Source organism: Notothenia rossii (assembly GCF_949606895.1).
Source record: "Notothenia rossii genome assembly, contig: scaffold_27, whole genome shotgun sequence".
NCBI lineage: Eukaryota > Metazoa > Chordata > Actinopteri > Perciformes > Nototheniidae > Notothenia > Notothenia rossii.
In genome coordinates this window covers 191,000-205,784 of record NW_027639488.1, presented here as the reverse complement: position 1 = coordinate 205,784, position 14,785 = coordinate 191,000, and positions in this window count along the sequence as shown.

Below are 14,785 nucleotides of genomic sequence, written 5' to 3'. Positions count from 1 at the left end.
GTCTCATTTGTTCATTTTGATGGAGAAAAAGTTGTACATTTAGTGAATTCAGAGTGTCTAAGATGCACAAGTAGGCATGTTTGAGTACTCAGGTCCAGTGGCTCACTGCGTTAATGCTCGCCCCTGGATGCGGTTGGTCGCGTGTTCGAGTCCATCCTGTGGCATACTTTTTTTTATTTTCACCCTTTTTCTATGGATCTCCAAAAAGTCAACTTTGACTTTTTCTGAGTCTGGAGGAATTCAAGGGGAGTTTTCAAGGGACTCTACCCGCCTTATGAGGCACTATTTTCGAATACTTTTTTCCATTTTCACCCTTTTTCTATGGATCTCCAAAAAGTGAACTTTTACATTTTCTGAGTCTGGAGGAATTCAAGGGGAGTTTTCAGGGGAGTGCGTTCTCTCTGCCATCTCCTCCCTGTGTGTGCGTTGCTGCGTGCAGCAGCTGCGTGTGTGTGTAAACTGCCCCTCCCCTTCGCAAGCAGGCGGGGGAGAGAGAGATGTTTCGTCTCGATTTACACATGCTATGACTCCGGGGGTACCTCCATTCGCTTCGTCTTGATCTGTTGATGTTATTTCATGTCTCGTTTGTACATTGTGACGGTGGGAAAGCCAGGGAAATGTCCCGGAGATATACTGAGAAATCTTTGTAACAGTATTTTCCTGGGATCACAGCTGTTCACAGCTACGAGGCTGGGACCGCTTCCATTCGCTTCGTCTTGATCTGGAGATGTTATTTAATGTCTCATTTGTTCATTTTGATGGAGAAAAAGTTGTACATTTAGTAAATTCAGAGTGTCTAAGATGCACAAGTAGGCATGTTTGAGTACTCAGGTCCAGTGGCTCACTGTGTTAACGCTCGCCCCTGGATGCGGTTGGTCGCGTGTTCGAATCCATGCTGTGGCATTCTTTTTTTCATTTTCACCCTTTTTCTATGGATCTCCAAAAAGTGATCTTTTACATTTTCTGAGTCTGGAGGAATTCAAGGGGAGTTTTCAGGGGAGTGCGTTCTCTCTGCCATCTCCTCCCTGTGTGTGTGTTGCTGCATGCAGCAGCTGCGTGTGTGTGTAAACTGCCCCTCCCCCTCGCAAGCAGGCGGGGGAGAGAGAGATGTTTCGTCTCGATTTACACATGCTATGACTCCGGGGGTACCTCCATTCGCTTCGTCTTGATCTGTTGATGTTATTTCATGTCTCGTTTGTCCATTGTGACGGTGGCAAAGCCAGGGAAATGTCCCGGAGATATGCTGAGAAATCTTTGTAACAGCATTTTCCTGCGATCACAGCTGTTCACAGCTACGAGGCTGGGACCGCTTCCATTCGCTTCGTCTTGATCTGTAGATGTTATTTAATGTCTCATTTGTTCATTTTGATGTAGAAAAAGTTGTACATTTAGTGAATTCAGAGTGTCTAAGATGCAAAAGTAGGCATGTTTGAGTACTCATGTCCAGTGGCTCACTGCGTTAACGCTCGCCCCTGGATGAGGTTGGTCGCGTGTTCGAATCCATGCTGTGGCATACTTTTTTTCATTTTCACCCTTTTTCTATGGATCTCCAAAAAGTCAACTTTGACTTTTTCTGAGTCTGGAGGAATTCAAGGGGAGTTTTCAAGGGACTCTACCCGCCTTATGAGGCACTATTTTCGAATACTTTTTTCCATTTTCACCCTTTTTCTATGGATCTCCAAAAAGTGAACTTTTACATTTTCTGAGTCTGGAGGAATTCAAGGGGAGTTTTCAGGGGAGTGCGTTCTCTCTGCCATCTCCTCCCTGTGTGTGCGTTGCTGCATGCAGCAGCTGCGTGTGTGTGTAAACTGCCCCTCCCCTTCGCAAGCAGGTGGGGGAGAGAGAGATGTTTCGTCTCGATTTACACATGCTATGACTCTGGGCGTACCTCCATTCGCTTCGTCTTGATCTGTTGATGTTATTTCATGTCTCGTTTGTCCATTGTGACGGTGGGAAAGCCAGGGAAATGTCCCGGAGATATACTGAGAAATCTTTGTAACAGTATTTTCCTGCGATCACAGCTGTTCACAGCTACGAGGCTGGGACCGCTTCCATTCGCTTCGTCTTGATCTGTAGATGTTATTTAATGTCTCATTTGTTCATTTTGATGGAGAAAAAGTTGTACATTTAGTGAATTCAGAGTTTCTAAGATGCACAAGTAGGCATGTTTGAGTACTCAGGTCCAGTGGCTCACTGCGTTAACGCTCGCCCCTGGATGCGGTTGGTCACGTGTTCGAATCCATGCTGTGGCATACTTTTTTTTCATTTTCACCCTTTTTCTATGGATCTCCAAAAAGTGATCTTTTACATTTTCTGAGTCTGGAGGAATTCAAGGGGAGTTTTCAGGGGAGTGCGTTCTCTCTGCCATCTCCTCCCTGTGTGTGTGTTGCTGCATGCAGCAGCTGCGTGTGTGTGTAAACTACCCCTCCCCCTCGCAAGCAGGCGGGGGAGAGAGATATGTTTCGTCTCGATTTACACATGCTATGACTCCGGGGGTACCTCCATTCGCTTCGTCTTGATCTGTTGATGTTATTTCATGTCTCGTTTGTCCATTGTGACGGTGGGAAAGCCAGGGAAATGTCCCATAGATATACTGAGAAATCTTTGTAACAGCATTTTCCTGCGATCACAGCTGTTCACAGCTACGAGGCTGGGACCGCTTCCATTCGCTTCGTCTTGATCTGTAGATGTTATTTCATGTCTCATTTGTTCATTTTGATGGAGAAAAAGTTGTAAATTTAGTGAATTCAGAGTGTCTAAGATGCACAAGTAGGCATGTTTGAGTACTCAGGTCCAGTGGCTCACTGTGTTAACGCTCGCCCCTGGATGCGGTTGGTCGCGTGTTCGAATCCATGCTGTGGCATTCTTTTTTTCATTTTCACCCTTTTTCTATGGATCTCCAAAAAGTGATCTTTTACATTTTCTGAGTCTGGAGGAATTCAAGGGGAGTTTTCAAGGGACTCTACCCGCCTTATGAGGCACTATTTTCGAATACTTTTTTCCATTTTCACCCTTTTTCTATGGATCTCCAAAAAGTGAACTTTTACATTTTCTTAGTCTGGAGGAATTCAAGAGGAGTTTTCAGGGTAGTGCGTTCTCTCTGCCATCTCCTCCCTGTGTGTGTGTTGCTGCATGCAGCAGCTGCGTGTGTGTGTAAACTGCCCCTCCCCCTCGCAAGCAGGCGGGGGAGAGAGAGATGTTTCGTCTCGATTTACACATGCTATGACTCCGGGGGTACCTCCATTCGCTTCGTCTTGATCTGTTGAGGTTATTTCATGTCTCGTTTGTCCATTGTGACGGTGGGAAAGCCAGGGAAATGTCCCGGAGATATACTGAGAAATCTTTGTAACAGCATTTTCCTGCGATCACAGCTGTTCGCAGCTACGAGGCTGGGACCGCTTCCATTCGCTTCGTCTTGATCTGTAGATGTCATTTCATGTCTCATTTGTTCATTTTGATGGAGAAAAAGTTGTACATTTAGTGAATTCAGAGTGTCTAAGATGCAAAAGTAGGCATGTTTGAGTACTCAGGTCCAGTGGCTCACTGTGTTAACGCTCGCCCCTGGATGTGGTTGGTCGCGTGTTCGAATCCATCCTGTGGCATACTTTTTTTCATTTTCACCCTTTTTCTATGGATCTCCAAAAAGTCAACTTTGACTTTTTCTGAGTCTGGAGGAATTCAAGGGGAGTTTTCAAGGGACTCTAGCCGCCTTATGAGGCACTATTTTCGAATACTTTTTTCCATTTTCACCCTTTTTCTATGGATCTCCAAAAAGTGAACTTTTACATTTTCTGAGTCTGGAGGAATTCAAGGGGAGTTTTCAGGGGAGTGCATTCTCTCTGCCATCTCCTCCCTCTGTGTGCGTTGCTGCATGCAGCAGCTGCGTGTGTGTGTAAACTGCCCCTCCCCTTCGCAAGCAGGCGGGGGAGAGAGATGTTTCGTCTCGATTTACACATGCTATGACTCCGGGGGTACCTCCATTCGCTTCGTCTTGATCTGTTGATGTTATTTCATGTCTCGTTTGTCCATTGTGATGGTGGGAAAACCAGGGAAATGTCCCGAAGATATACTGAGAAATCTTTGTAACAGCATTTTCCTGCGATCACAGCTGTTCACAGCTACGAGGCTGGGACCGCTTCCATTCGCTTCGTCTTGATCTGTAGATATTATTTAATGTCTCATTTGTTCATTTTGATGGAGAAAAAGTTATACATTTAGTGAATTCAGAGTGTCTAAGATGCACAAGTAGGCATGTTTGAGTACTCAGGTCCAGTGGCTCATTGCGTTAATGCTCGCCCCTGGATGCGGTTGGTAGCGTGTTCGAATCCATGCTGTGGCATACTTTTTTTCATTTTCACCCTTTTTCTATGGATCTCCAAAAAGTCAACTTTGACTTTTTCTGAGTCTGGAGGAATTCAAGGGGAGTTTTCAAGGGACTCTACCCGCCTTATGAGGCGCTATTTTCGAATACTTTTTTCCATTTTCACCCTTTTTCTATGGATCTCCAAAAAGTGAACTTTTACATTTTCTGAGTCTGGAGGAATTCAAGGGAAGTTTTCAGGGGAGTGCATTCTCTCTGCCATCTCCTCCCTCTGTGTGCGTTGCTGCATGCAGCAGCTGCGTGTGTGTGTAAACTGCCCCTCCCCTTCGCAAGCAGGCGGGGGAAAGAGATATGTTTCGTCTCGATTTACACATGCTATGACTCCGGGGGTACTTCCATTCGCTTCGTCTTGATCTGTTGATGTTATTTCATGTCTCGTTTGTCCATTGTGACGGTGGGAAAGCCAGGGAAATGTCCCGGAGATATACTGAGAAATCTTTGTAACAGCATTTTCCTGCGATCACAGCTGTTCGCAGCTACGAGGCTGGGACCGCTTCCATTCGCTTCGTCTTGATCTGTAGATGTCATTTCATGTCTCATTTGTTCATTTTGATGGAGAAAAAGTTGTACATTTAGTGAATTCAGAGTGTCTAAGATGCAAAAGTAGGCATGTTTGAGTACTCAGGTCCAGTGGCTCACTGTGTTAACGCTCGCCCCTGGATGCGGTTGGTCGCGTGTTCGAATCCATGCTGTGGCATACTTTTTTTCATTTTCACCGTTTTTCTATGGATCTCCAAAAAGTCAACTTTGACTTTTTCTGAGTCTGGAGGAATTCAAGGGGAGTTTTCAAGAGACTCTAACCGCTTTATGAGGCACTATTTTCGAATACTTTTTTCCATTTTCACCCTTTTTCTATGGATCTCCAAAAAGTCAACTTTGACTTTTTCTGAGTCTGGAGGAATTCAAGGGGAGTTTTCAAGGGACTCTACCCGCCTTATGAGGCAATATTTTTGAATACTTTTTTCCATTTTCACCCTTTTTCTATGGATCTCCAAAAAGTGAACTTTTACATTTTCTGAGTCTGGAGGAATTCAAGGGGAGTTTTCAGGGGAGTGCGTTCTCTCTGCCATCTCCTCCCTGTGTGTGTGTTGCTGCATGCAGCAGCTGCGTGTGTGTGTAAACTGCCCCTCCCCCTCGCAAGCAGGTGGGGGAGAGAGAGATATTTCGTCTCGATTTACACATGGTATGACTCCGGGGGTACCTCCATTCGCTTCGTCTTGATCTGTTGATGTTATTTCATGTCTCTTTTGTCCATTGTGACGGAGGGAAAGCCAGGGAAATGTCCCGGAGATATACTGAGAAATCTTAGTAACAGCATTTTCCTGCGATCACAGCTGTTCACAGCTACGAGGCTGGGACCGCTTCCATTCGCTTCGTCTTGATCTGTAGATGTTATTTAATGTCTCATTTGTTCATTTTGATGGAGAAAAAGTTGTACATTTAGTGAATTCAGAGTTTCTAAGATGCAAAAGTAGGCATGTTTGAGTACTCAGGTCCAGTGGCTCACTGCGTTAATGCTCGCCCCTGGATGCGGTTGGTCGCGTGTTCGAATCCATGCTGTGGCATACTTTTTTTCATTTTCACCCTTTTTCTATGGATCTCCAAAAAGTCAACTTTGACTTTTTCTGAGTCTGGAGGAATTCAAGGGGAGTTTTCAAGGGACTCTAGCCGCCTTATGAGGCACTATTTTAGAATTCTTTTTTCCATTTTCACCCTTTTTCTATGGATCTCCAAAAAGTCAACTTTTACATTTTCTGAGTCTGGAGGAATTCAAGGGGAGTTTTCAGGGGAGTGCGTTCTCTCTGCCATCTCCTCCCTGTGTGTGTGTGTTGATGCATGCAGCAGCTGCGTGTGTGTGTAAACTGCCCCTCCACCTCGCAAGCAGGCGGGGAGAGAGAGAGATGTTTCGTCTCGATTTACACATGCTATGACTCCGGGGGTACCTCCATTCGCTTCGTCTTGATCTGTTGATGTTATTTCATGTCTCGTTTGTCCATTGTGACGGTGGGAAAGCCAGGGAAATGTCCCGGAGATATACTGAGAAATCTTTGTAACAGCATTTTCCTGCGATCACAGCTGTTCACAGCTACGAGGCTGGGACCGCTTCCATTCGCTTCGTCTTGATCTGTAGATGTTATTTAATGTCTCATTTGTTCATTTTGATGGAGAAAAAGTTGTACATTTAGTGAATTCAGAGTGTCTAAGATGCACAAGTAGGCGTGTTTGAGTACTCAGGTCCAGTGGCTCACTGCGTTAACGCTCGCCCCTGGATGTGGTTGGTCGCGTGTTCGAGTCCATGCTGTGGCATCCTTTTTTTCATTTTCACCCTTTTTCTATGGATCTCCAAAAAGTCAACTTTGACTTTTTCTGAGTCTGGAGGAATTCAAGGGGAGTTTTCAAGGGACTCTACCCGCCTTATGAGGCACTATTTTCGAATACTTTTTTCCATTTTCACCCTTTTTCTATGGATCTCCAAAAAGTGAACTTTGACTTTTTCTGAGTCTGGAGGAATTCAAGGGTAGTTTTCAAGGGACTCTACCCGCCTTATGAGGCACTATTTTCGAATACTTTTTTCCATTTTCACCCTTTTTCTATGGATCTCCAAAAAGTGAACTTTTACATTTTCTGAGTCTGGAGGAATTCAAGGGGAGTTTTCAGGGGAGTGCGTTCTCTCTGCCATCTCCTCCCTGTGTGTGTGTTGCTGCATGCAGCAGCTGCGTGTGTGTGTAAACTGCCCCTCCCCCTCGCAAGCAGGCGGGGAGAGAGAGAGATGTTTCGTCTCGATTTACACATGCTATGACTCCGGGGGTACCTCCATTCGCTTCGTCTTGATCTGTTGATGTTATTTCATGTCTCGTTTGTCCATTGTGACGGTGGGAAAGCCAGGGAAATGTCCCGGAGATATACTGAGAAATCTTTGTAACAGCATTTTCCTGCGATCACAGCTGTTCACAGCTACGAGGTTGGGACCGCTTCCATTCGCTTCGTCTTGATCTGTAGATGTTATTTAATGTCTCATTTGTTCATTTTGATGGAGAAAAAGTTGTACATTTAGTGAATTCAGAGTGTCTAAGATGCACAAGTAGGCGTGTTTGAGTACTCAGGTCCAGTGGCTCACTGCGTTAACGCTCGCCCCTGGATGCGGTTGGTCGCGTGTTCGAGTCCATGCTGTGGCATCCTTTTTTTCATTTTCACCCTTTTTCTATGGATCTCCAAAAAGTGAACTTTGACTTTTTCTGAGTCTGGAGGAATTCAAGGGGAGTTTTCAAGGGACTCTACCCGCCTTATGAGGCACTATTTTCGAATACTTTTTTCCATTTTCACCCTTTTTCTATGGATCTCCAAAAAGTGAACTTTGACTTTTTCTGAGTCTGGAGGAATTCAAGGGGAGTTTTCAAGGGACTCTACCCGCCTTATGAGGCACTATTTTCGAATACTTTTTTCCATTTTCACCCTTTTTCTATGGATCTCCAAAAAGTGAACTTTTACATTTTCTGAGTCTGGAGGAATTCAAGGGGAGTTTTCAGGGGAGTGCGTTCTCTCTGCCATCTCCTCCCTGTGTGTGCGTTGTTGCATGCAGCAGCTGCGTGTGTGTGTAAACTGCCCCTCCCCTTCGCAAGCAGGCGGGGGAGAGAGAGATGTTTCGTCTCGATTTACACATGCTATGACTCCGGGGGTACCTCCATTCGCTTCGTCTTGATCTGTTGATGTTATTTCATGTCTCGTTTGTCCATTGTGACGGTGGGAAAGCCAGGGAAATGTCCCGGAGATATACTGAGAAATCTTTGTAACAGCATTTTCCTGCGATCACAGCTGTTCACAGCTACGAGGCTGGGACCGCTTCCATTCGCTTCGTCTAGATCTGTATATGTTATTTAATGTCTCATTTGTTCATTTTGATGGAGAAAAAGTTGTACATTTAGTGAATTCAGAGTTTCTAAGATGCACAAGTAGGCATGTTTGAGTACTCAGGTCCAGTGGCTCACTGTGTTAACGCTCGCCCCAGGATGCGGTTGGTCGCGTGTTCGAATCCATGCTGTGGCATTCTTTTTTTCATTTTCACCCTTTTTCTATGGATCTCCAAAAAGTCAACTTTTACATTTTCTGAGTCTGGAGGAATTCAAGGGGAGTTTTCAGGGGAGTGCGTTCTCTCTGCCATCTCCTCCCTGTGTGTGTGTGTTGCTGCATGCAGCGGCTGCGTGTGTGTGTAAACTGCCCCTCCCCCTCGCAAGCAGGCGGGGAGAGAGAGAGATGTTTCGTCTCGATTTACACATGCTATGACTCCGGGGGTACCTCCATTCGCTTCGTCTTGATCTGTTGATGTTATTTCATGTCTCGTTTGTCCATTGTGACGGTGGGAAAGCCAGGGAAATGTCCCGGAGATATACTGAGAAATCTTTGTAACAGCATTTTCCTGCGATCACAGCTGTTCACAGCTACGAGGCTGGGACCGCTTCCATTCGCTTCGTCTTGATCTGTAGATGTTATTTAATGTCTCATTTGTTCATTTTGATGGAGAAAAAGTTGTACATTTAGTGAATTCAGAGTGTCTAAGATGCACAAGTAGGCGTGTTTGAGTACTCAGGTCCAGTGGCTCACTGCGTTAACGCTCGCCCCTGGATGCGGTTGGTCGCGTGTTCGAGTCCATGCTGTGGCATACTTTTTTTCATTTTCACCCTTTTTCTATGGATCTCCAAAAAGTCAACTTTGACTTTTTCTGAGTCTGGAGGAATTCAAGGGGAGTTTTCAAGGGACTCTACCCGCCTTATGACGCACTATTTTCGAATACTTTTTTCCATTTTCACCCTTTTTCTATGGATCTCCAAAAAGTGAACTTTTACATTTTCTGAGTCTGGAGGAATTCAAGGGGAGTTTTCAGGGGAGTGCGTTCTCTCTGCCATCTCCTCCCTGTGTGTGCGTTGCTGCATGCAGCAGCTGCGTGTGTGTGTGTAAACTGCCCCTCCCCTTCGCAAGCAGGCGGGGGAGAGAGAGATGTTTCGTCTCGATTTACACATGTTATGACTCCGGGGGTAGTTCCATTCGCTTCGTCTTGATCTGTTGATGTTATTTCATGTCTCGTTTGTCCATTGTGACGGTGGAAAAGCCAGGGAAATGTCCCGGAGATATACTGAGAAATCTTTGTAACAGCATTTTCCTGCGATCACAGCTGTTCACAGCTACGAGGCTGGGACCGCTTCCATTCGCTTCGTCTTGATCTTTAGATGTTATTTAATGTCTCATTTGTTCATTTTGATGGAGAAAAAGTTGTACATTTAGTGAATTCAGAGTGTCTAAGATGCAAAAGTAGGCATGTTTGAGTACTCATGTCCAGTGGCTCACTGCGTTAACGCTCGCCCCTGGATACGGTTGGTCGCATGTTCGAATCCATGCTGTGGCATACTTTTTTTCATTTTCACCCTTTTTCTATTGATCTCCAAAAAAGTCAACTTTGACTTTTTCTGAGTCTGGAGGAATTCAAGGGGAGTTTTCAAGAGACTCTAACCGCTTTATGAGGCACTATTTTCGAATACTTTTTTCCATTTTCACCCTTTTTCTATGGATCTCCAAAAAGTCAACTTTGACTTTTTCTGAGTCTGGAGGAATTCAAGGGGAGTTTTCAAGGGACTCTACCCGCCTTATGAGGCAATATTTTTGAATACTTTTTTCCATTTTCACCCTTTTTCTATGGATCTCCAAAAAGTGAACTTTTACATTTTCTGAGTCTGGAGGAATTCAAGGGGAGTTTTCAGGGGAGTGCGTTCTCTCTGCCATCTCCTCCCTGTGTGTGTGTTGCTGCATGCAGCAGCTGCGTGTGTGTGTAAACTGCCCCTCCCCCTCGCAAGCAGGTGGGGGAGAGAGAGATATTTCGTCTCGATTTATACATGGTATGACTCCGGGGGTACCTCCATTCGCTTCGTCTTGATCTGTTGATGTTATTTCATGTCTCTTTTGTCCATTGTGACGGAGGGAAAGCCAGGGAAATGTCCCGGAGATATACTGAGAAATCTTAGTAACAGCATTTTCCTGCGATCACAGCTGTTCACAGCTACGAGGCTGGGACCGCTTCCATTCGCTTCGTCTTGATCTGTAGATGTTATTTAATGTCTCATTTGTTCATTTTGATGGAGAAAAAGTTGTACATTTAGTGAATTCAGAGTTTCTAAGATGCAAAAGTAGGCATGTTTGAGTACTCAGGTCCAGTGGCTCACTGCGTTAATGCTCGCCCCTGGATGCGGTTGGTCGCGTGTTCGAATCCATGCTGTGGCATACTTTTTTTCATTTTCACCCTTTTTCTATGGATCTCCAAAAAGTCAACTTTGACTTTTTCTGAGTCTGGAGGAATTCAAGGGGAGTTTTCAAGGGACTCTAGCCGCCTTATGAGAAACTATTTTAGAATTCTTTTTTCCATTTTCACCCTTTTTCTATGGATCTCCAAAAAGTCAACTTTTACATTTTCTGAGTCTGGAGGAATTCAAGGGGAGTTTTCAGGGGAGTGCGTTCTCTCTGCCATCTCCTCCCTGTGTGTGCGTTGCTGCATGCAGCAGCTGCGTGTGTGTGTAAACTGCCCCTCCCCTTCGCAAGCAGGCGGGGGAGAGAGAGATGTTTCGTCTCGATTTACACATGCTATGACTCCGGGGGTACCTCCATTCGCTTCGTCTTGATCTGTTGATGTTATTTCATGTCTCGTTTGTCCATTGTGACGGTGGGAAAGCCAGGGAAATGTCCCGGAGATATACTGAGAAATCTTTGTAACAGCATTTTCCTGCGATCACAGCTGTTCACAGCTACGAGGCTGGGACCGCTTCCATTCGCTTCGTCTTGATCTGTATATGTTATATAATGTCTCATTTGTTCATTTTGATGGAGAAAAAGTTGTACATTTAGTAAATTCAGAGTGTCTAAGATGCACAAGTAGGCATGTTTGAGTACTCAGGTCCAGTGGCTCACTGTGTTAACGCTCGCCCCTGGATGCGGTTGGTCGCGTGTTCGAATCCATGCTGTGGCATTCTTTTTTTCATTTTCACCCTTTTTCTATGGATCTCCAAAAAGTCAACTTTTACATTTTCTGAGTCTGGAGGAATTCAAGGGGAGTTTTCAGGGGAGTGCGTTCTCTCTGCCATCTCCTCCCTGTGTGTGTGTTGCTGCATGCAGCAGCTGCGTGTGTGTGTAAACTACCCCTCCCCCTCGCAAGCAGGCGGGGGAGAGAGATATGTTTCGTCTCGATTTACACATGCTATGACTCCGGGGGTACCTCCATTCGCTTCGTCTTGATCTGTTGATGTTATTTCATGTCTCGTTTGTCCATTGTGACGGTGGGAAAGCCAGGGAAATGTCCCATAGATATACTGAGAAATCTTTGTAACAGCATTTTCCTGCGATCACAGCTGTTCACAGCTACGAGGCTGGGACCGCTTCCATTCGCTTCGTCTTGATCTGTAGATGTTATTTCATGTCTCATTTGTTCATTTTGATGGAGAAAAAGTTGTAAATTTAGTGAATTCAGAGTGTCTAAGATGCACAAGTAGGCATGTTTGAGTACTCAGGTCCAGTGGCTCACTGTGTTAACGCTCGCCCCTGGATGCGGTTGGTCGCGTGTTCGAATCCATGCTGTGGCATTCTTTTTTTCATTTTCACCCTTTTTCTATGGATCTCCAAAAAGTCAACTTTGACATTTTCTGAGTCTGGAGGAATTCAAGGGGAGTTTTCAAGGGACTCTACCCGCCTTATGAGGCACTATTTTCGAATACTTTTTTCCATTTTCACCCTTTTTCTATGGATCTCCAAAAAGTGAACTTTTACATTTTCTGAGTCTGGAGGAATTCAAGGGGAGTTTTCAGGGGAGTGCGTTCTCTCTGCCATCTCCTCCCTGTGTGTGCGTTGCTGCATGCAGCAGCTGCGTGTGTGTGTGTAAACTGCCCCTCCCCTTCGCAAGCAGGCGGGGGAGAGAGAGATGTTTCGTCTCGATTTACACATGTTATGACTCCGGGGGTAGTTCCATTCGCTTCGTCTTGATCTGTTGATGTTATTTCATGTCTCGTTTGTCCATTGTGACGGTGGAAAAGCCAGGGAAATGTCCCGGAGATATACTGAGAAATCTTTGTAACAGCATTTTCCTGCGATCACAGCTGTTCACAGCTACGAGGCTGGGACCGCTTCCATTCGCTTCGTCTTGATCTTTAGATGTTATTTAATGTCTCATTTGTTCATTTTGATGGAGAAAAAGTTGTACATTTAGTGAATTCAGAGTTTCTAAGATGCACAAGTAGGCATGTTTGAGTACTCAGGTCCAGTGGCTCACTGCGTTAATGCTCGCCCCTGGATGTGGTTGGTCGCGTGTTCGAATCCATGCTGTGGCATACTTTTTTTCATTTTCACCCTTTTTCTATGGATCTCCAAAAAGTCAACTTTGACTTTTTCTGAGTCTGGAGGAATTCAAGGGGAGTTTTCAAGGGACTCTACCCGCCTTATGAGGCACTATTTTCGAATACTTTTTTCCATTTTCACCCTTTTTCTATGGATCTCCAAAAAGTGAACTTTTACATTTTCTGAGTCTGGAGGAATTCAAGGGGAGTTTTCAGGGGAGTGCATTCTCTCTGCCATCTCCTCCCTGTGTGTGCGTTGCTGCATGCAGCAGCTGCGTGTGTGTGTGTAAACTGCCCCTCCCCTTCGCAAGCAGGCGGGGGAGCGAGAGATGTTTCGTCTCGATTTACACATGCTATGACTCCGGGGGTAGTTCCATTCGCTTCGTCTTGATCTGTTGATGTTATTTCATGTCTCGTTTGTCCATTGTGACGGTTGGAAAGCCAGGGAAATGTCCCGGAGATATACTGAGAAATCTTTGTAACAGCATTTTCCTGCGATCACAGCTGTTCACAGCTACGAGGCTGGGACCGCTTCCATTCGCTTCGTCTTGATCTTTAGATGTTATTTCATGTCTCATTTGTTCATTTTGATGGAGAAAAAGTTGTACATTTAGTGAATTCAGAGTGTCTAAGATGCACAAGTAGGCATATTTGAGTACTCAGGTCCAGTGGCTCACTGCGTTAACACTCGCCCCTGGATGCGGTTGGTCGCGTGTTCGAATGCATGCTGTGGCATTCTTTTTTTCATTTTCACCCTTTTTCTATGGATCTCCAAAAAGTCAACTTTGACTTTTTCTGAGTCTGGAGGAATTCAAGGGGAGTTTTCAGGGGAGTGCGTTCTCTCTGCCATCTCCTCCCTGTGTGTGTGTTGCTGCATGCAGCAGCTGCGTGTGTGTGTAAACTGCCCCTCCCCCTCGCAAGCAGGCGGGGGAGAGAGAGATGTTTCGTCTCGATTTACACATGCTAGGACTCCGGGGGTACCTCCATTCGCTTCGTCTTGATCTGTTGATGTTATTTCATGTCTCGTTTGTCCATTGTGACGGAGGGAAAGCCAGGGAAATGTCCCGGAGATATACTGAGAAATCTTTGTAACAGCATTTTCCTGCGATCACAGCTGTTCACAGCTACGAAGCTGGAACCGCTTCCATTCGCTTCGTCTAGATCTGGAGATGTTATTTCATGTCTCATTTGTTCATTTTGATGGAGAAAAGGTTGTACATTTAGTGAATTCAGAGTGTCTAAGATGCACAAGTAGGCATGTTTGAGTACTCAGGTCCAGTGGCTCACTGCGTTAACGCTCGCCCCTGGATGCGGTTGGTCGCGTGTTCGAATCCATGCTGTGGCATACTTTTTTTCATTTTCACCCTTTTTCTATAGATCTTCAAAAAGTCAACTTTGACTTTTTCTGAGTCTGGAGGAATTCAAGGGGAGTTTTCAAAGGACTCTACCCGCCTTATGAGGCACTATTTTCGAATACTTTTTTCCATTTTCACCCTTTTTCTATGGATCTCCAAAAAGTGAACTTTTACATTTTCTGAGTCTGGAGGAATTCAAGGGGAGTTTTCAGGGGAGTGCATTCTCTCTGCCATCTCCTCCCTGTGTGTGCGTTGCTGCATGCAGCAGCTGCGTGTGTGTGTGTAAACTGCCCCTCCCCTTCACAAACAGGCGGGGGAGAGAGATATGTTTCGTCTCGATTTACACATGCTATGACTCCGGGGGTACTTCCATTCGCTTCGTCTTGATCTGTTGATGTTATTTCATGTCTCGTTTGTTCATTTTGATGGAGAAAAAGTTGTACATTTAGTAAATTCAGAGTGTCTAAGATGCACAAGTAGGCATGTTTGAGTACTCAGGTCCAGTGGCTCACTGTGTTAACGCTCGCCCCTGGATGCGGTTGGTCGCGTGTTCGAATCCATGCTGTGGCATTCTTTTTTTCATTTTCACCCTTTTTCTATGGATCTCCAAAAAGTGATCTTTTACATTTTCTGAGTCTGGAGGAATTCAAGGGGAGTTTTCAGGGGAGTGCGTTCTCTCTGCCATC